Source organism: Herpailurus yagouaroundi, unplaced genomic scaffold (genome assembly GCF_014898765.1).
Source record: "Herpailurus yagouaroundi ecotype Mexico unplaced genomic scaffold, PumYag 140, whole genome shotgun sequence".
NCBI classification, from domain to species: domain Eukaryota; kingdom Metazoa; phylum Chordata; class Mammalia; order Carnivora; family Felidae; genus Herpailurus; species Herpailurus yagouaroundi.
Window position 1 is genome coordinate 91,183,769 of NW_024412395.1, and position 23,823 is coordinate 91,207,591.

The 23,823-nt window shown below is 33.7% G+C and overlaps 1 protein-coding gene across 2 annotated transcripts in view; it reads left to right on the forward strand.

The window, feature by feature from the left end:
- The window catches only part of SPAG16 (sperm associated antigen 16), a 1,036,541-nt gene that overhangs the window by 134,938 nt on the left and 877,780 nt on the right, over positions 1-23,823 (forward strand). The gene's annotated exons all lie outside the window — the stretch shown is intronic.

A 23,823-nucleotide genomic window follows, 5' to 3' on the forward strand; every position in this document is an offset into this window, starting at 1 on the left:
CGCCCCTGGATTTTAAACCAAAAACTAAAACAAGAGGTGAAGAAGGGCATTTTGTCATAATTAATGGGTCTATCCATCAAGAAGATCTAATAATTGTAAATATTTTTATGCTTCCAACTTGGGAGAAGCAAAATATATAAATCAGTTAATAACATATTTAAATAATACTTAAATAAACTCATTGAAAATAATACAGTAATTGTAAGGGACTTTAATACCCCACATACAACAATAGACAGATCATCTAAGCAGAAAATCAACAAGAAAACAATGGCTTTGAAGGGCACACTGAACAAGAATGACTTAACAGACTGTTCAGAACATTCCATCCTAAAACAGTAGAATACAAATTCTTTTTGAGTACACATGGAACATACTCCAGAATAGATCATATACTGGTTCACAAATAATCCCTCAACAAAATTTGAAGTACAAATTTTGAAGTACAAAGTACTTCATTTGTACAAAATTTGAAGATTATACCATGCATATTTTCAGACCACAATGCTGTGAATCTTGAAGTCAACCACAAGAAAAAAATTTGGAAAGGTCCCAAGTACATGGAGGTTAAAGAACATCCTACTAAAGAGTGAATGGGTTAACCAGGAAATTAGGGAAGAAATAAAAATACATGAAAGCAAATGAAAATGAAAACACAACAGTCCAAAACCTTTGGGATGCAGCAAAGGCAGTCCTAGGAGGGAAATATGTTGTATACAGGCCTACCTCAAGAAACAAAGGTCTCCAATACACAACCTAATCTTTCACCTAAAGGAGCTAGAAAAGGGACAGCAAATAAATTGTAAAGCCAGCTGAAGAAGGGAAATAATAAAGACTAGTGCAGGAATAAATGACATAGAAACAAACAAACAAACAAAAAAACCTCACTAGAACACAAATAATAGCTGCTTCTTTGAAAAAATTAAAAATTGATATACCCCTACTCAGACTTATCAAAAAGAAAAGAGAAAGGACCCAAATAAAGTCATGAATGAAAGAGGAGAGATCACAACCAACACCACAGAAATACAATTATAAGAGAATATTATGAAAAATTATATGCCAACAAACGGGACATTCTGGGAGAAATGGATAAATTCCTAGAAACATACTACCAAACATGAAACAGGAAGAAATACAAAATTTGAACAGATCCATAATCACCAAAGAAATTGAGACAGTAATCAAAAATCTCCCAACAAATGAAAGTCTAGGGCCAGATGGCTTCCCAGTGGACCTCTAACAGACATTTAAAGAAGAGTTAACCTATTCTTCCTAAACTTTTCCAAAAAATAGAAATGGAAGGAAAACTTCCAAACTCATTCTACGAGGCCAGCATTACCTGGATTCCAAAATTAGACAAAGATCCTACTAAAAAGAAGAATTACAGGCCAATATCCCTCATGAACATGGATGCAAAAATTCTCAGCAAGATACTGGCAAATCTAATTCAACAGTACATTAAAAGAATTATTCACCATGATCAAGTGGGATTTATTCCTGTGCTGCAGGGCTGGTTTAATATTCACAAATTAACCAATGTGGTATAACTCATTAATAAAGAAAAGATAAGAACCATATGAGCCTCTGCAATAGATGCAGAAAAAAACATTTGTCAAAATATAGCATCCATTCTTGATAAGAAACCCTCAACAATGTAGGGATGGATAGACCATACCTCAACATATAAAGGCCATATGTGAAAGAACTGCAGCTAATATCATCCTCAGTGGAGGAAAACTGGGAGCTTTTCCCTTAAAGTTGGAAACAAGATAAAGATGTCCACTTTCAACATTACTATTTAACATAGTTGTGGAAGTCTTGGCCTCAGCAGTTAGAAAACAAAAACAATAAAAGACATTCAAATTGGCAAGGAAGATGTCAAACTTTCACTATTTGCAGATAATATGATACACTGTAGAAAACCTGAAAGACTCCACCAAAAAATTTCTATAAATAATACATGATTTCAGCAAAGTTTCAGGATATGAAATCAATGTACAGAAACCTGTCGCATTTCTATCCACCAATAATGAAGAAATGAAAGAAGAAATCAAGGAATATATCCCATTTGGCAATTGCACCAAAAACAATTAGATACCTGGAAATAAACCTAACCAAAGAGATAAAAACCTGTACTCAGAAAACTATAGAAGACTTATGAAAGAAATTGAAGAGGACACAAAGAAATGGAAAAGCATTCTATGTTCATGGATTTGGGAGAATAAAAATTGTTAAAATGTCTATACTACCAAAGAAATAGACACATTTGATGCAATCTCCACAAAAACACCACCAGCATTTTTCACAGAACTAGAACAAACAATCCTAAAATTTGTATGGAACCACAAAAGACCCCAAATAGCCAAAGCAATCCTGAAAAAGAAAAACAAAAATGGAGGCATGACGATTCCGGTTTTCAAGCTATATTATAAAGCTGTAGTCATCAAGATAGTGTGATACTGGCACAAAAAACAGACACATAGATCAGTGCAACAGAATAGAAAACCCAGAAATGGACCCACAACTATATGGTCAACTAATTTTTGATAAAGCAAGGAAGAACATCCAGTGGAAAAAAAGTCTCTTCAACAAATGACACTGGGAAAACTGTACAGCAACATGCTGAAGAATGAAACTGGACCACTTTCTTATACCATATGCAAAAATAAACTCAAAATGGATGAAAGAGCTAAATGTGAGACAGGAAGCCAACAAAATTCTAGAGGACAACACAGGCAACAACCTCTTTGATCTTGGCAGAGCAACTTCTTACTAGACATGTTCCTGGAGGTAAGGGAAACAAAAGCAAAAATGAACTATTGGGACATTATCAAGCTAAAATGTTGTGCACAGCAAAGGAAACAATCAATAAAACTAAAAGGCAACAGATGGAATGGAAGAAGATATTTGCCAATGACATATCTGATAAAGGGTTAATATCCAAAATCTATAAAGGACTAATCAAACTAAACACCCAAAAAATAAATAATCCAGTAATGAAATGGGCAGAAGACATAGAGATTTTTCCAAAGAAGACATCCAGATGGCCAACAGACACATGAAAAGATACTCAACATCACTCATCATTCAGGAAATACAAATCAAAACCATGATGAGATGCCACATCACACCTGTCAGAATGGCTAAAATCAACAACACATGAACCAACAGGTTTTGTCAAGGATGCAGAGAAAGGGGAACCCTCTTGCACTGCTGGTGGGAATGAAAACTGGTGTAGCCACTCTGGAAAACAGTTTGGAGGTTCCTCAAAAAGTTAAAAATATAACAACCCTACAATCCAGCAATTGCAGTACTAGGTATTTACCCAAAGGATAACAGATATACAAATTTGAAGGGATATATGCACCTTGATATTTATAGCAGCATTGTCAACAATAGCCAAACTATGGAGAGAGCCAAAACATCCATTGTCACTGGATAAAGAAGATGTGGTATATGTATACACAACGGACTATTACTCAGGCATTAAAAAGAATGAAATGTTGCCATTTGCAAGGACATGGATTGAGTTAGAGTGTATTAAAGTAGGGGAAATAAGTCAGAAAAAGACAAATACCATATAACTTCAGTTATATGTGGAATTTAAGAAACAAAACAGATGAACACATGGGAAACGGGGGAAGATAAGAAAGGAAACAAACCACAAGAGGTTAGCAGAGGGCGGTGGGTGGGGTGAGCTAGATGGGTGATGGGTATTAAGGAAGGCACTTGTTATGAATAGCACTTGGTTTTGTATGTAAGTGATGAATCACTGAATTCTGCTTCTGAAACTGATATTGCAGTGTATGATAACTATAACTAGAATTTAAATAAAAATTTGAAAAAGAGAAAAAAACTATAAAAAAGATGCTTTTCCCTTAAATGCTTCTTTAAAGGTATTTAGTTCAGTTCTGAGTTGTGTCATGCAATTTTCTTTTGCTTCAGGGTTTGTTTTTATTTTTGGGGGGGAGGGTTCATCGATTCAGATGTTACCAATCTTTTATTTCCTGCTTTTTTTTGGGTAATAATCCTATATGGATTATTTTTCCCTCTGTTCATTGCTGTTGATTTGGGGTTATTTCTGATATTTCTGTTTTCTAATTCTATTAATGCCCTTTTCTATAGAACTGTACATCAGAACTGGTTTCTTTAGTGGGTTTTTTTTTTCTCAGACTGTGGGTGGGGTCATGTGTCCAATATTTTGGTTCTCTTTGTGTTGTAGGATCCTAAATTTTTTTATTCACATTTTTATCTTTTCACTGTTCATCTGCCAAAGGCCATATCTTTCTCTTTTTTGGCCTTCTGTTCCCAGAAACTAAGCCTTTTGAAAACCACCAGTTAATGTTGCCTGCTTTCATAATTCCCTCCCCCAAATCCCAATACCCTACCAGGAAACAATTTTACTATTTTATCTTGAAGGATGGACTCTATCTGAAGGTGATTCTGCCTTATTAACATGCCTCTTTCCTTGCAGTTTTTCTCAGTTTGCTCTTGCTTTGTATGAAGGCTTTCAGCAGGGGAGAAGCTTGAGAGCTTGCTTGCTGGAATTTGTTTTTTTTCTTCTATTGAAGTTATTTTTAATTTTGAGAAGGTTATGCTGAACATTTGATTTTTGTGGTTTCTTATTCTGTGTGCTCTTTATTGTTTTTGAAGGAGATATTCTGAGATGCTGTCATCGGTATCATAGGTCTTTAAATATTTGAGGTTTATATTTTGAGACCACATGCAGAAATCTTAGAATTGTTGTATCTAACCAATGAATTGAGTTTATTAATACAATGGATGTCTCTTTTTGCCTGTCCTTTGTATTAAAGTCTGCTTATTTTGTCCAGGACTGATTTCTTTTTGGTGTTTGCATGGTATACATATTTTTCTTTCTTTTCCACCATTTTTGTTTCCATATACTTTAGTTTTGTATATTAAACAGCATATACTACACCTGAATTTTGCTTTTACTTTTGGTCTGACAGACTATTTTGAATAGAGCATTTACTCTGCTGACATTCAATGAATTAGATGATATATGGGGATACATTTCACTATCTGATTATTTTCTTTTTATTTGTGTCTCATTGTTTAAATTCCTTTCTTTTGTCTTTATGGAACTTTTTATAATTACTATTATTCCATTTTATTTCTGTCTACTAGCTTGATAATTTAGTGGATATGTTAGAGATTACTACCTGAATCCTTTGTTCATCAGATTCTAATACAAATTAATACTTTTTACCTTTCCCCATGATCTAGAAATTTATTTATTCCTCTTACATTTGTACTATTCTACTGTTGTCACATATTTTAATTTGTATATATTTTAAACTCTATGAAACTTTGTTTTTGTTAATAGAGGTTATTATCTTTTAGATATGGTTAAATATGTGCCTATGTCATTTCATCATTATTTCATATATCCTTGGGTTTCCATCTGAGATCATTTTCCTCCTAAGGTTTTTTAAAAATTTCCTTATGTAGGCCAACTCATGAAAAATCCTCTCATTTAATTTTGTCTGAAAGTGACTATTTTATCTCCAGTTTTGAAAGATAATTTTACTGGATAGCAAATATCTTCTTTTTTATTCCCAAGTTCTTATTTCAATTCTACCTTGTTAACATACAGTGCAATATTAGTTTCAGGTGTAGAATTGAATGATTAATCACTTTCATACAACACTTGGTACTCAAGTGCCCTCCTTAATCCTTAGCACCTCTGTAACTCACCCCCAACCCCCCCCCCCATAACCATCAGTTTGTTCTCTATAGTTAAGAGTCTGTTTCTTGGTTTTCCTCTCTTCCTCGCCCCCACCATGTTCATTTGTTTTGTTTCTTAAATTCTAAATATGAATGAAATCATATGGTATTTGTCTTTCTCTGACTGACATACGTCATTTAGCAGAATATACTCTAGCTCCATCCACATCATTGCAAATGTCAAGATTTCATTCATTTTTATGGTTGAGTAATATTCGATTGTGTGTGTGTGTATATACATACAAGCATATGTGTGTGTAGATATATATATATATGTATGTATATATATATATACACATACCACATATTTAATTTTTTTTAATTTTATTTTTTTAGAGAGCGAGTGAGAGCATAAGCAGGGGAGAAAGGCATGGAGAGGAGAGAGAGAGAAAGAGAGAGAGAGAGAGAGAAAGAGAATCTTAAGCGGGCTCCATGGTCAGCACTGAGGCCAATGTGGGGCTTGATCCCACAAGTCCAGGATCATGACCTGAGACAAAACCAAGAGTTGGACGCTTAACCAACTGAGCCATCCAGGTGCCCCTGTACCACATCTTTATCCATTCATCAGTCGATGGGCATTTGGGCTCGTTCCATACTTTGGCTATTGATAATGCTGCAGTGAACATCAAAGCGCATGTATCCCTTTGAATTAGTATTTTTATATTTTTTGGGTAAATACCTAGTAGCTACTCTGCAAAACAGTATGGAGTTTCCTCAAAAAGTTAAAAATAGAACTAACCTATGATCCAACAATTGCACCAGTAGGTATTTATCCAGTGAATAGCAAATATTTTCTTTTAGCACTTTTCAGACACTGTTCCATCATCTTCTGGCTACCCTTGTTCTGTTGAGAAGCTGGATGTAATTCTTACTATATCTCACAATATATCTGTATTTCCGTCTGGCTTCTTTAAATATTTTTCTCTTTATCTTTGATTTTCAGAAGTTGTATTATGATATAATACATAGGATTTTCTTTTTATTTATACTGCCTGTAGTTTGTCATGCTTTTTGATGTCGTTTATCAGTTTGGAAAATTCTCAGCCATTATTTCTTCAAATATTGCTTCCTCACCATTTTCTCTCTATTCCCATCTGGGATGCCAGTTTACATTTTGTAGATATTTTTTCCTTCTATTCTCTTTTCTTTCTTTTTTTTTTTTCCTGTATATTTAACGTCTTCCTGTGTCAGCCGGGTTGTTTCCTTTGGAACAATTTGCCAATTAACAAATTAACACCTGTGACTGATTTCTCTAGCATCTGTATTCCCTGTGGGTTAGTTCCTAATGTCCAGTATTTCTTTGGGGTTTTGGTCACATTGTCTTGAGTTTTATATGCCTGTTTTTGTTTGTCTTTTTGTTTGTTTTGTTTTTTGAGCATCAGAAAATATTTACTTAAAAAATACAAGTCTTATTAGAGACACAAGAGTGATATTATCTTTTTCCAAAGAGGATTTATGCTGACATCTTGCAGGCAGCAGCTGTGCTGGAAACACTATCAGTTACATTATTACCTATTCCAATTAGATTGAAATGATTCTAAATTTAGCTTTAGTCTTTGGAATGTCAAGTCTATTTCTAATTTCCTCTCATTCCTCAGTCTCAATCCAAAACATGGAGTGTTTACCAGACCCCATATTTTGGGTTCTCAGCTACAGGTTTTTGTTTTTGTTTTTGTTTTTTTGGTCTCCATTTCTTAGCCTCCTCTATCAACATTATCTGACAAGCAGACAAAGCTTCATGAGGAAACAAACTCTAAATGCCAGTCTGACCTCCATGTGTGTCCCTCTTTTCTTAGATCTTGATCCCATTATTCTTCACTACATGGTTAAATTCCCAGATGCTTTCAAATACATTTTATAAAAAAATATTTTTACCATATTTTCTAGTTGTTTTCAACTGGAAGGTTGTTCCATATAACCTCTTTCGTTATTACTGAAATTCTTTTCTGCTCTGAGAAGAAACATTTATAAGCTTAAATTTTTATATTTATATACAGAATGTACTACATATTAAATAATTTAAAATAGAGTTTTTTGTTGAAAAAATTATTGTTATAATCTTAGATCATATTTTTGCCCAGGAATTACAGTGCCTCCAGTATTTTTAAAATTAAATTACCTGGTCTTTCTGTTTCTTTATGGTCTTCTGTCATTTATCTTTCCAGACTTTCCATTCTTACCTACTTGTACCCCTCGTTTGTTTGTTTTCCCCTGCATTTGGGTTTCTCATTCCTATAGTTGGTCTCTAAAAATACCTGCAGTGCTAGGTTTTGATTTTCCAAGAGTACAAGTTCTATTTTAGAATAATGTATGTTGTTTGCTACCCTCTTATTCAAATGCCATTTTCTATCTCCAAGACTGTAATTCCCTTGAGCTTTAAATTGATTGGTCTATATCCCAAGAACAAGCCTAATTATCATGTCAGGATAGATCCATATCAGGAACTCTATTCCTTCTTAGTTATCTCACTCTGCTGAAAATCATCTGGCTATAGATAAGTGTGCTTCACACCCTTGTATGTGCCTGCTAATGTTGCAGGGACACTCAAACAGGAATGAAACAACCTTTGGCAAAGTGATTAAGCTAATTTTGACCAGAAGACAAATGTTTGAAATCATTAAAATGCAGATTATCTTGAATTATTGCTACTTTATTATTCGGCTTTATTATGAATGCATAGTATATTTGGCCTACGTTAGTATAGCTAGAATTCAAAAGATAGAAGTTACATCAGAATCTCTGAAAGGTATTACTAAAATGTAAATGTATAATGGTTTAAAAATCATATTAACATACTGTTACTGTTGGTCACTGTAAATCAGTAGATTCGTTTTTTAGAGTCACTAAATCTTTAACACTCATTATCATGCCAGGAACAAAAATGAATAATGTCTGTACCTAGTCTTATATAGGATTTAGCATCTAGTGACTGAATTAGGGAAATAAAATCCCTAGGTAAGTCCATGGACAACAATATAAATTGTAAAGTTCTTTTTATATCATTTCTACCTTGGAAAAATACATTGGCTCTGTTCCATGAATGAGATATGAACAATACATTGACTTTTGAGAAGGCCATTTGTTCACTAAATAGGCATTTATAGAGTGTCTGTTGTGTATAAGATTCTATGCTAGAGAGACTTATTTGTCTACTAATGGCTCATAGTTGAATGGAAGGACTATGCAATGACACAGTTGCAATATTCTCTAATAAGTACATTTCTACATTAATAAAATGGGCAGCACAAAGAAAGATGTAATGTGAGGTAGCTATATATTTAGGGAAGTAGTGGAAAATGAAATTAGAGAGGCAGGCTGGGGTTATCCCCATAGATGGCCTTGTATCTGAGGCGTTGAAACTTTACCCTGTGGTTGGTAGGGAGACATTTGGAGAAATACATACAGGAGATGTATGATTATATATGCCTTAAAAAATGTCATTTTTGTGTGAGGGTTTTTTAAAGCTGAGAGACATGTTGGAGCCTGCAGCAATCTCTTATGGACAATGATGGGAACCCATACTAAGAAAGGAGCAAGTAAATATGGAAGAAGGAATGAATTTTTTAAATGTGGCTCAAGAAATTTTAGAATTATCCCAAATTTCAGGCTTGCAAGTGAAAAGTATTGCTATTAATTGTGATGAATTCAAAAGTAAAACTGATTTAAGTGAAAGAAGAAAAAAATGTTTAGTGCTACACAGGGAGGCATCTGTAGAACATCTAAGTAGAGTTAGATGAAGCCAGTAAATACATTATGGTAAACCTCACACACGGACAAAAATGCTACAGGATTAGATGTGGAATGAGAAAAAAAGAGGGCAGTATGGACACTGGAGAAATTCAGTGTTTAAAGGGCAGGTCTACACATATTGCCTTTTTAAAAAAATACAAAATTTATTGTCAAGTTGGCTGACATACAGTGTACACAGTGTGCTTTTGACTTCAGGAGTAGATTCCCATGATTCATTGTTTACATGCAACACTCAGTGCTCATCCCAACAAGTACTGTCCTCAATGCCCATCACCCATTACCCTCCCTTACCCCCATCAACCCTCAGTTTGTTCTCCATTATTTAAGAGTCTCTTCTGGTTTGCCTCCCTGTCTATTTGAAACTACTTTTTCCCCTTCCCTTTCCCCATGGTCTTTTGTTAAGTTTTTCAGAATTCACATATGAGTGAAAACATGGTATCTGTTCATCTATTGCTTTTTGATGACTAAACTAAATTCAGTGACAATGTCTAGAGAGGCCAGAAAAATTGATGGTGGACATTAGATCATCTGTCATAAATTTAACTTTGGTAAATGTTGAAAAAATATTAAAAACTTTAGATTCTGATCATGACTTAAAGTGTTGATAGTGAGAGCCATAACAAATGAATAGACAAATGCGTTCTGTTATGCATATTTTAATAGACTGACTTGTTAGCTTATTCCATGCTATCCAAGACCAAGTCTAAAGAACTGATAGACTTTGGGGATAGAAGATGGGATTCCTACAGTCAAAGGCAGAATGTTGATTCAAACAATACATACAACTATGCAGCTAGTATATGGAATTAATTTCAGCATGACAGATTATATTCAGCCATTTTTAATTTTACACCTATAGCCATAAAAGAGACTCAGCATAATTCCTAGGAATTGACTGACATCCTATTCTAGGCGTTTCTTAGAAATTGAATACAAAATAAAACCTGGATTGCATGTTGGGGACAAACTTGTTAGGTGGGGTTATGTATCAGGAGTCTTACAAAAATTAAAGAAAACAAAATGAGTACATTTTTTATTTTGTTGTAATTAGTGTCTATGAAGACACTCTGACTCTAATAAGCAAACCATTTGAGCTGTTTTGTTGTTTAAAGTCTAGCCATATGGCAAAATAAATCACTAGCTATGTCAGTGCAACAATACATGTGAAATTACTTTGTAAACTCTATAATGCCATAATAATGAGTGCTGTTTTCACTAATGGAAAATTGTAACAGCATGACTTGTTGGGGCCTGTGAACATGAAAATGATGGTAGCTAGTATTTGTAAAAGTACTTATTTCCTATTCTCTACTTCCAAGGATCACAGTTACTAGCAATAGTTTTTCTTCAGGTAGCTTTAAGCTCATTCAGATCAGGAATATATGCCATATCCCTGTATTCCCATACATCTAGTATACCACTTGTGCATTAATACATCTTTTTTCTGAATGAATTAATAGAAACCATTCTATAAGTTTTGCTTGATTTCTATTCTGTACATGGGGAAAAAAAGCTTATATTAGAAGGAATTCATTTGATTATTTTTATCCGTTTATCTTTTGAATACTCTTAGGAAACTTCACTTAAATCAATAGCTTTAAATACAAGTAAAAATTTTTCACAAGTTTAGTAACTTATAAATCAGGGATAGGGATAGAAAATTGTAGTCCATATATGTATTTGGTTTGGCCCTCCCAGTGTTGACATTATTCAGGATTAAATAGATTTATATATATTTGTTACCAACATTTATAATTCATTCTAATTCACCTAAAAATGTATTGTTATCCTTCTTTCCAACCACACTGGCCTCCATTTTTGTTAGAAGATGCCATGTTCACTCACTCCCTCCTTTGGGACCTTGAACTGGCTTTTCTCTCTTCCTGGAATGCTCTCCTGCTGGATAGCTTCACTGTCAACTCCATCACTGCCTTCAAGTCTTTCCTAAGATGTCAGCAAGGCTTATTCAGACCACTTGATGTGAAATTGCACAACTATCCACCACAAGAAACTCTCCTCTTGCCCAGTATGCTTCCAATGTCCCTTTTCCTCCGTCCTTTTGCTTTCTTTTTAGAGCAGTTTTTATATCCTAACATTTTATGCGATTTACTTATTGTTTATATTTATTGATTTTTATGTCTCCCCAGTATACTATAAGCTACATATGGGTGGGAATGTTTGTTTTCTGTTTGTTTGTTTGTTTGTTTGTTAGTGTATTTAAGGCAGCTAGAATAGTGCCTGGTAGATTAGGATTATCAATACATATTTGTTGAATGACTAAATTAAAAACCCAAATATCTGAGTGTTTTTGAAAAAAAAACACTAATATCTTTTAATGTTGGGATTACATTCATATGCATTCCTTCCACTGGTTGGAACTTAGTGGCAACTGGTGCTTTAAGTAAGATATGTATGCTTTCCTCAGACTTTGCAGTCATCACTGGCCCAATTGTTTTCCTAGTACTGAGATGGAAATGTGTTGGAATTCATCTTCATATTTCTGCTTTTGTTTTTCTTATACTAAGAGAAAAGTTAATTATGTCTTATATTCATGTCTTTACTAAAAGGGGGAACATAGGATCCATGAAGAGCAAGAAAAGTATATGTTTACTAAAAAGGGGGGACATATTTCTATATTGAAGTGAGGAATTTGTGTATTAAGTGTATAAAATTTAAATTTTTCTATGACCACCTAATTAATTCATTCGAATTTTCCTCCTGATGCCTGGCTTTCGAATGTCTGATCCTCTTTGACATAATGACAACTGCAATATTATTTAAAATTCAAAGATTAGAAGGATCATTGAAGCATATATTAACAGAAAGAAAATAAATATTGTAGGAGTTGATATTAATTGTAAGAACCTTGAGTAAATTCAGGGTGAAAGTTAGCTACTTTACTGGGAGTCTTGTAGCACCATAAGTCACCAAACCACAAGCAGATTATACTTGTAGATATCCACAGACAGTGAAAACTTAAGGTAGCTGAGATAATAACGCTTTAAGCACAGGCTTGCATTTATATCTGGACATGAAAAACAAACTGATGCTAATCAGTTGGGGCAGAAGTAGTAGGCATGCCTCCTTAGCTGTTAAATAACTTAGCTGTCAAATAACTTAAGCTTGCTGCAACAAAATTTTGCATTGCCTTTGAGGAAGGGAAGCAGATAAAGCCAGTGAGATGCCAATTATTATCCATACTTTCGGGGCGCCTGGGTGGCTTAGTCGGTTAAGCCTCCGACTTTGGCTCCGGTCATGATCTCGCGGTCTGTGAGTTTGAGCCCCATGTCGGGCTCTGTGCTGACAGCTCAGAGCCTGGAGCCTGTTTCAGATTCTGTGTCTCTCTCTCTCTTTCTGCCCCTCCCCTATTCATGCTCTGTCTCTCTCTCTCTCAAAAATAAATAAACGTTAAAAAAAATTTAATAATTATCCATAGTTTCTATCTACAAAACTTATCTGAAAACTCAGAGTAATGCCATCACTCCAATAGATGAAAGTAGGAATTGCTGCTTTACTCATCTGTTGAAAACAGAGGCACCATTTTCAGAAGTGGCTCCACTTAATTTACATTTGCATAAAACATTGCCTTGCACTGCTTCAGTGTCTGGCACTGTCAGAAATGGTCACTTCTGTCATCATTATGGTGCACTTTTCTAAACCTTCATGTGCTTTCTGCTTCCTGTCTCTTCATTTCATTCATCCTCCCTTTGAATATTTTTGAGTTTGCAGCACTTTTATGTGATTATAATAGTGTAAACCAAAAGTTATAATTTATTGTCTAGGTATATTTTGCATGTAATATATAATGGATGCTTTTAGGTGTTTGCATTATTGCATAACAGGCTTTATCAAAATGAAAAATTGGATGACAATATTTTTTTATTAAATTATAATGATTAATTTAACAACATTAAAGTCAGGATAAGATAGCTAAGCTAAATGTTGCAATTTCAATTACAAAAATGCATGCTTATTCCTCACTTTGGAAGTCTGCCAACTAGACAATATATTAGTCAGTGAATGGAACTAGACAAGCCACCCAATTTAGCAATTTCTAGCTGGTGTCAGATATGTCTTCAGGAAAATTTAACCTTTATAAGGCTTATTCTTGGTCTCTGCTTCATAGAGATTACACAACTGTTTATTTTAAATGAAAATTATAGTTAAAGGAATATAATCTAAAAGTCATCGAAATTTCTGTCTATCAATTTGAGTTTACATGAGGCTAAGTGGGGGAAATAATAAAGGTTTAGAAATTCTTCATCCTTTTTCAGATAAAACAGTTAGTGGAGAATTGCCTTACTTTACAAACCTAAATAGATTATGTTCTTTACTGGAAAATGTTCAGTTCATTGACATTTGTCGTCTTTGAATTAACTGCTTACATTTTTGTGTCAAACAGAATTTAAAAAGATGTTATAAGAATTTTCTTACAATAGTAAATTGACTGGTTTTTAAAACCATTGGGAAAATAAACAGCTGTATTTTAATAGCTACATATAAGTCATAACTAGATACTGTATGAATGACCCCATGACCTCCTTGAATCCTGCTTGGATTTTGATTAGCATCTTTTTAGGCTCCTGGGGACTATGGAAGTCACGAGGATGGCTTCAAGAGAAATAAAAGGATGAGAACCCAGCTGTGTTTGAAAATGCAGAGATGAATACAAAATAAAATAAAAAGCATAAAGACTTAGTTACTATTAATATTATGACACTTTCTTCTAGTTGCAAATTTATATGTATAGATATATCATGCATATGCCCTGTAAATTATGTGGATATCTTATAAATATTTTTTATACTTGTAGAATACAAGTGTTTTTTTCTTTTTGTGAATACAATTATTAATAGCTACATAGTGTCTTATTACCTGGATTCATAGTATTCTGTAGTTCACTTAACCAATCCCTTTTTATTAGGAGTTAGGTGTTTTAAGTGCTTCAGTATAGTAAGTAATAGCTCATAGATATTTTCATGTACTTATCCTAGCACATTGGTTTGAATATTTTCTTAGAATATACTTTTAGAAATAGACTTACTGATAGAAGGTATTTGGTCATTTTTAAAATATGTTTGATACCCATGCCAAATTTCTCTCTAGAAAGGTTATATCAATTTACATTACTATTTGCAGTGTGTGAGAGTAACTGCATAAATGCACTAATCTTATTTTTAAAATATTGTTTACCGATTTGCAAATGAATAACATCTCATTTGTTATTTTAATCTGTATTTATTTAATGATTAGTGAGACTGAATCTTTTTACATGTTTACTGATTACTTTTTGGGTGACTTGTGTAACCATGATTTCTGTACATTTTTCTTTGAAAGAGTTTAGTTTTAATGATTGATTTTAAAATCTGTTTATATGTAATTATATTTGGTATTTAAACACTAACATTTTTCTTAGTTTTTTTTTCTTTTAGAAGTTTAAAAAACTACGTAATCAAATATAACTGTCTCCTACTTCACATTTTTTTTCTTTAATGTTATGCTTAGAAGGGCTTCTGTATTCCCAGATCATATAAATATTTACTTATATGTCCTTTCTGTGTATTTTATGATTTTTTATTTTTTCAACATTGAACTCAAATCCATCTGGAATTAATGTGGGAGCAGGATGAGATTCAGTGTTCTACATTTTCTTCTCAAATAGTTAAACCAATTTTCACAACAACTTCTACTGAATAATTCATACTGAGTCTTCTGGAGACTTGGTCATCCAAATGTAGACTCACACCTCAAAGGAATCAAATGACATGGGGATTTCACCAGAGACAGTGACCTGCATTGAAAACTACCATGCTCCTGTGTAGAAGGTCCTAATGCGGAGCCTTACCGGCATTGTTAAGATAATACTTTTAGTAGATTTAATTGTGGTATTTTGTGGCCTATAGCAGATTAGAAACAGCAGGGGAACGGGATTAAGAAAAGGGCAGAAATTACTGTAATTATTATGATTAGAAGGAGACAGAAAACTAAAAACTAGGCAAAGTTGTATTACTCAATGGTAGTGTTCATGATTACCAAGCCCCTAAGAAAATATTTCATGATCTTTATATTGTTCTGTTCAAGAAGTCCATTAATAAAAAGAAGTTAGAAGTTTTATTTTTTTAATTAAAAAAACTGGGAAAATATGCTATAATTAAAATAATTTTGGAGTCAAACTCACTTGGATTTTAATTTGAGGTTCCTTATCCATGCCGTTGGGAAAGAGATCATTTTTTTTTAGCCCAATTTTACCCATCTGTAAAATGGCAAACATAAATTACCTTGTATGGCAATGTTGTAATGAAAGTGACGTACGTTTTACTGTTCGTCCCGCTTCCACCTCCTCCTCACCCCCAAGCCTGAGTCAAGAAAAGTTTCCAAGTTTCTAAAAATTGCAGATGGATGTGGTATTCCCTTTAGCAATTCCAGGAACTCTTGTTTGTTTTTACTCTTAGTCAAGCCAAATGATTCTTTTAATCTGGAGGAAAAGTCAGGTTTTAAGTATTTTATCAATGGATCTTAGTTAACAGTTTCCAGCAGGAGGTATAAGAATACTGATAAAATTACTGGAGATGTGGGCAAAGAAGAAATAACTCAGGCTCTGAAACCAGGGGAATCTGATTCCTGGTCCCAGAACTTGGACAAGTTCATCATTATTCTGCCTGAGCTCCACTATTTGTCCATCTGTAAAAGAGAGATGATAGTCAATATGCAGAACTGTTGGGAGGATTTAAGATAGTTACAGGTTTTTAAATAAATGGTAGCTACTATTATTTTTAATGTTAATCTTAACAATAAAAGCTTCATTGCTCTTCTTATGTGTTCCTTCCCTAAGTTTAATGATAAGTGGACTATTTAAAATGAGAATAGTTAAGGGACTCCTGGGTGGCTCAGTCGGTTAAGTATCTGACTTGATCTCAGTTCAGGTCTTGATCTCAGGGTCTTGATTTCAAGTCCTGCATTGAGCTCCATGCTAGGCATGGACCATACTTAAAAAAAATAAAATTGGGGTGCCTGGGTGGCACAGTCGGTTAAGCGTCCGACTTCAGCCAGGTCACGATCTCGCGGTCCGTGAGTTCGAGCCCCATGTCAGGCTCTGGGCTGATGGCTCGGAGCCTGGAGCCTGTTTCCGATTCTGTGTCTCCCTCTCTCTCTGCCCCTCCCCCGTTCATGCTCTGTCTCTCTCTGTCCCAAAAATAAATAAACGTTGAAAAAAAAAATTAAAAAATAAAATAAAATGAGAATAGTTATATAAACAAAAATTATTATATATGATGAATGGAAAATAGAAGTCTTTTTTCTTTAAAAAAATATTAAGGACTTTTTAGATGCTTCTTTACTGGCTAGTGTTTATGTTCTTTTGATGACATTTCAGGGAGACAAATAATAAAAGGGTATAATGAATCATAAATTTCTGTGCATTACAATTGTTTTATTGATAAATGTAAATTCATTTTGACATTAGAGACTTTAAAATATTAAATACAATTTGCTCTTTTTCTCTGGTTCTCATTATGTGGCATATAGATTGTGCCTATTAAATTTATTCTTACGGATATGCTTTATAAATCTCTTAGCTAAGTTTGCTAAAATTTGAAAAATGGGTTGTTAATCAGATACTTCAGTGGTTCTCAAACTTGAGCAAATATCAGAATCACCCGGAGACTGAGACCTAGATTGCTGAGCTTCATTCCCAGAGTTCCTGATGAAGTAAATTTGGGCTCTGACTTGAGAATTAGCATTTTAAATTAGTTCCCAGCTAATGCTGGTGTTCTGGTCAAAGGAACACTCTTTGAGAACCACTAAAATTGGCTAATAGAAGTTAGTTCTCAAATAATATTCATTATTATTCAACATAGTAAAAAATATACACTTGTTTGACTTTTTTTTGACAAATTAAGCTTGTCAATTTTTGTATTTGCTGTTAATTTTTTCTAAGCTTCTCAATTTTTGTATCCTAAAGGTGTTTCTTAAAATAATTCCTTTCATGAAAAATCCTATATATACTCAGAAATAGTATAAATCTAATTGTCATTTCTTGTGTTTTTAAATCAAATAAATCTTTGTTCTATTGGTTGGTGGCACAAATAAGCAGTTTAGTCTAGAAATATACTCTAAAAATATGATCAAGTAGAGGAGTTTCCAACTGATAGTTATTGGTTGTACATTTTATTTTTTGCTAGGCTTTTTAGTCTAATTTGATATGAATCAAAGTAAAACAGAACTTAGTGATAGCTTTAACATAGTTAAAACTATTTTGCTTCATATAGTCATTTAGAGTAGAAACTTTAAAGAATAATTAGGAACTTAGATCACAAATGCTTAAGTACCTATGAAAACAGCACTTTATAACTATAATCCTTCTCCCTACAATCTAAGGCCACAATAATACAAACAAATATAAACATCAAGAAACTGAACAAATGCCTAAATAAGGAAGGTTTGCCCTGACCCACTTCCATTTTCATACTTAGACTGTGAATGTCAATTAGCTCAATGAAGTCATGCTGATAATGTCAGTTGTCAGTCATTTACTAGGTGGTGATGCGTGAAGTTTGTCAGCAGGCATGGACTACTTGAATGATAAATGAAATAATGAGGGCACAGAAGCCTGAACAAAACTTCTCCATTTTTGGTAAATTCCTCTCCACATGGGGATTTAAGACAAGAAGACAAAAAATACATTAAAATCTGTTCTGATGAGGCATTTATTTAATCCAGTATCTATCTTAAAACATTCATCCTTTACCTTTAAATTTTTAAAAATTAATGTAAATGGCCAATAATTAATCATAATCATTCCCTAACTATATTGGTCAGTGTAAACAACATTAGCTGCTGCAAGAGAGAGATGAAAATCTATAGTCCTGTCTCAAGAAAGGTTCATTTGTAACTTGTGGATGGTGTGACTGTGTGTGACTCTCCTCCATTCAGTGACTCTGGGATGTGGGCAGCTATCTGTCATCTACACCATCTGTCATCTACATAATTCTCCAAAGTCATTGTGACAGGAAAAGAAAAATGGTGCACTACGTCAGGATGTTTCAAGGCTAGGACTGGAAGTGGCTTACATCATTTCTACTTATATCCTGTTTCAAAATCCAATCACTTTAACTCTGTTTAACTGCAAGGGAGGCAGAGAAATGCAGAAGAGCTTTCAATAGCCTCTGCTACACCTACCAAACTTGATTTATTTAAATAGTCATTTAAATCTGGGTTTTTAACTAAATTATATCCAGTTAAGTGCTGGTTTGAAAATACTAGGTACAAATTAAAGAGCATTTCATATACGTAGGACTGATTTCCTTATATAGATTTCTATATTTTAAAATTTAAGAAAAAAACAATACATGTTCATGTAAAATATTCAAACAGTAAATAAAGATATAAAATTAAAGGTAAATAATTCTCTTTGTTTTGATATCCATTTGTTGACCGTTGTTAAGTTTCTCTCTCTAAAAATGTGTTATATATACATCAGTGCTTACCAATGTAGATCTTTTTTACTTTATAAAAATGGGATGATTTTATTTATATGCTCTTCTGTAAATTTCTTTTTTAAGTTAAAAATATATCACAGAGCTTAAAAAATAATATATCACAGAGCTTATTCTCTATAAATACATAAAAATTCTAAGTGATATTCAAAATAGTTAACAACCATTATAACATGGGCATTGACCAATCAGAATAGATGCTGGATGTGGGGTGGGAGAAAGGTCCTGGAGGCCCAGGTGTGCTAGAAATTACTTTAATTAGGGCATGATGGTGAATAAATTGGGAACAAGGGTTAGTACCCAAAGTAGGGGCTAGGGTCAGTGGTAGAGAGGAACATGGAAGACACGCTCAGGGTATCAGCTGTTTTCCAAGTAGTATGAATATTTTTTTTAATATTATAACAATCAACAAGGCCATATTGGTACACTAGGGTTATATAAGTTCTGCAAATACCTCATTCTATTTTATGTAGTATACAAGAATTGTACTGTGATTAAAATATATTAAAATAAATCAGTATACGAATACACAATTAGATTGTTTTAAATACCCAATATTGTAAGAAATACTACAGATTAGAAAACAAAACAGAAACCACAAAATTAAATTAAAAAAATAGAAAACTTGCATATGTAATTTGGGAAACCTTTGTGAAAATATCCATAAGGCCAATGCCTAGCAGTGGAACCACTAGAAATAACAAGTCAGTTTTTATTTCAGTAGATATTTCCAATTTGCCCAATTGTAGATCTACTTCATTCCAATAGATTTACGCCTTATTTTTTCACCTTAATATCTTCTGCATGTTTCTACTCTAGGTTTTCTCAATGATGTAGTTTTTCATTTATACTGTTCCTTCATGAGACTGTGAATCCTTCAATGGAAGGAGAGTCTTCCACTTGTTTTTTGGTATGGTAATTAACATAGTACCTGTTAAGTAAGGCACCTTACTGTTAAGTAAGGTAAGTAACATAGTACCATACAGAATAAACATTCAAATGTTGAGTGAATGCTTGAGTGAATAATCTTGAACTTCAGGTTCAAAATTGGTCTGAGTAATTCCCTTGAATGTCAGGTCAACGGAAAGCAAAGAACAAGATAGAGAAGCAGACATGAGTTGAATGGCATAGATACAGGACCTGGAAAAAGCCTAAGTACCTAAGACACTCTGATATGAGGCCAAATAGATAGTTTGGCTTCCTAATAAGGATAGATACAGGGGATGCCTAATTGATACATCACCAAAACAGAGGAAGAGTTACCTGTTGAAGACTCTGAGTCTGGAGTTTCTTCTTTTCAAGCAAGAGAGCAGATGCAGAATTGAATACAAGAGAGGCTAATGTACAGGAGGAGACAAAAACCCCAAACAACGGTTTTGTCTCTATATTTATTGAGCTCACAAGATATTACCCACGTGATGAACATGAAGAAAACAGAAGATCTTACCCACTAGTGAACGTGAAGAAAATAAGATCTTACACATGTGAACGTGGAGAAAACAATCAGACACTAATCATTAACCTGTGTGTATAAGAAGCAAAGGGTCTGGGGGCAAATGGAGTGTATTGGCATCAGATGGAAAGTAATTTCCTTCAGGTTATCTAACAATTTACTCGTGATCCTGTTACAGTATCTCGCTAGCTAACCTCGGGCACTTTCGCCTGTGGTGGCGACTTTCTGCCCTAAGATTTTTTTCTAATCCATTTATGTATGTAGAACCCATTTCCCCACAGTTACCCATCAGGTTTTTCATCCTTTGAATATAAGCAGCAAGACTGTATTTGATTCCGACTGGCTGGCCAGTGAAGCAAGAATTCCTTTTATTATTGAAGCTGGGACAAATAGAGGTAACCAACAGTTAACTAGATATAGGACTAGGATTCTGACAGGTGAGATCATATTACTATCTATTTCAATCTATATCCCAGGAGAATATTAAACCTGAAATTTGAGTAATATAAAATATTTTATTATAAATAGAGTATGACATAATTCATAATGAAATTACTAAGCAGTTGAAATTAAAATATGCCACTAATTGCAGCAATATAAATATCCACAGAAATAGCTAATTATTATTAAGGATTTATTAGGTACCAAGCATGTGATTACTGCTTTACAGAGATTATCTCACTTACTACTCACAGCAGCCTATTAATCGGGTGTAATTTTGATTGTAGTTTACCAATGGAAAAATGCATCCTAAGAAGTTTGTTAAATAGCTTGACTAAATTCTCATGCTAGTATGTAGTGGAACTGAATCACTAGGGAAAGCCAGGATTTTCAATCCTGACTTTTATTTCACATGGGGAAATTTAAATTAAATACCAATGTCAGAGCCTTACCTTTGGAAATTATTACTTAATTGGTCTGGGGTGGGATCCAGTAGAATTTGTATTTTTAAAAAGCTGCCTGATGATTTCAAAGGGTGGGCAGAGTAAAAGAACTGCTGACCTATCAAAGTATATTATTGAGAGCTTAGCTGTGCCCTGCAGTTGTACTTTGTCAATACAAAGAAATAATAATGGTTATGTCATTTGAAAGAACAGTTTTAAAATTTATTTTATTCCCTCTGTTCTCTATGCATAGTCCTTATTTATGAATCCTGCATTTGCTTCACTGGTCCTGCCTGACCATTTATTTGCTTTTGTTTCCTGGAATATTTCGGTTTACATGCTGGGCAATAGAAGGGTTCTTACATTTTGCCTCTGCAAGTGCATTTATGTTTAGATAGGATTGCTGTTTCTAGGCCTTGGCTACTCTTATAAATTTTCTTTTAAATACTTGTTCAGGTATTCTTTTCGGCTACACCAAATAGGATGTAGCTGATTTGGTTTTTATTAAGCCTAGTTGATTAGGTTTTATTAAATGTCTCATTGTATTAGTTTTATATAATGATTGGTTTAAAAATAATGATTGCTTGTAAAAATTGCTGCAGATAATAAGTTTATGGTTCTAGATTTTCCATGGAGTCAAAAAATTATATAAGACTGGATTCTGATTCACTTTGCCATATTTTCTAGCATAATAATTTATCCTGCCTCCATTTCAAACCCAAGCAACATTATTAAAATGAATTATCATAACAATAGAAAAATGGGCAAAAGGCATAAACATACAGTTCAGAAAAAAAAGAAGTAAAGCAAGAAATAAGAAACCCAAAACTTAAACCTAATCAATTAAGAAATGTCAATAAAATAGTTTTTTTAAATATGAATTAACAACAATTTTCCCTTAGACTTTTTAGCATATAGATATAATATAGTTTACATGTTTATTATTTGGTGTCCTCACACTAGAGTGTAATCTCCACAAGGAAGGGGGTTTTGTCTATTTTGTCCAATGACATAAGAGCTAAAACTAGTGCCTGTCATGTAATAGATGCTCAATGATAAATATTAGTCAAAGAAGTATCTTACCGAATGTATTATTTTAAACATGAGGAAGTATGTGTATATATGTGTATATAGCATTAACAAAGTTGCGGTGAATTGCACACAGTATTATATGACAGGCAGCATATACATTCACATAACCTTTCTGAAAAGCAGTCTATGAAGAGGTATCATGTTTTTTGTTAAGTATTTATTTTATTTTATTTTATAATTTTTAAAAAATTTTTTTAATGTTTATTTCTGAGGCAGAGAGAGACAGAGCACGAGTGGAGGAGGGTCAGAGAGAGAGGGAGACGCAGAATCAGAAGCAGGCTCCAGGCTCTGAGCTGTCAGCACAGAGCCTGACGCAGGGCTCGAACTCACAAACCGTGAGATCATGACCTGAGCTGAAGTTGGTTGCTCAACCGACTGAGCCACCCAGGCGCCCCTATTTTATTTGAATTATTTATTTACACTTTAAGGATATAATCAGTGAAATGCAGATTTATAGACAGAAAGCTGTTCATGGCACTGATAATGTAAGGAAAATAAAAATAGCTAAATGTTAAAAACAATATGGTACTTTCAGAATAGACTAGAAAATGCAGTGGTATAATGTTAAATGAAAAATTGAGGGTGGATAATAGAGCATGGTCTCAATTTTGTAAAAAATTAGAGGCAAATTATTACATCAAAGTGCTAATAGCAATTATATTTGTATGGTGAGAATAAGATATCCTTTCCTTTTTTCTTGGTAGTATATGGAATGCATGATATTTCTTTTCTTTTCTTTTTTTTTAGTTTATTCATTTATTTTGAGAGAGACTGCACATGTGTGAGCCGGAGAGTAGTAGCAGAAAAACAATCCCAAGCAGACTCTGCACTATTAGCACAGTGCCCAACACAGGGCTTGATCTCAAGAACCATGAGATTATGACCTAAGATGAAATCAAGAGTTGGACACATAACTGACTGAGCCACCCAGCCCCTGAATGCATGATATTTCTATGTGAATGTATATTATTTTGTTTATCAGAAAAATTCTTCTTTATGAAAATTGGTTTTTATCATTTTCCAACTCCAATGTAACCTCCACAAGGGCAAGACTTTTTATCTTTGTTCATTAGTGGATTCCTTATGCCTAAGTATGCCTGCTTTATGCCTAAAGTAGCACTGACAGATATTTTTGGAATAAATGAATGAGTACACAAATGATATACCTCTCTCTCTAAAGGTAATTTTAAAGCATTAAGTGTAAGTGGATTGATTACTTCCTTTTTTTTTTTCCTGTGGAATTGAGCAATTAATGCATCCATGTTAATTAAGTGCCTGTGCTGGGGTACCTGAGTGACTTAGTCGGTTAAGCGTCCGAGTTTGGCTCAGGTCATGATCTCACAGTTCATGACTTCAAGCCCCGTGTTGGGCTTTGTGCTGACAGCTCAGAGTCTGGAGC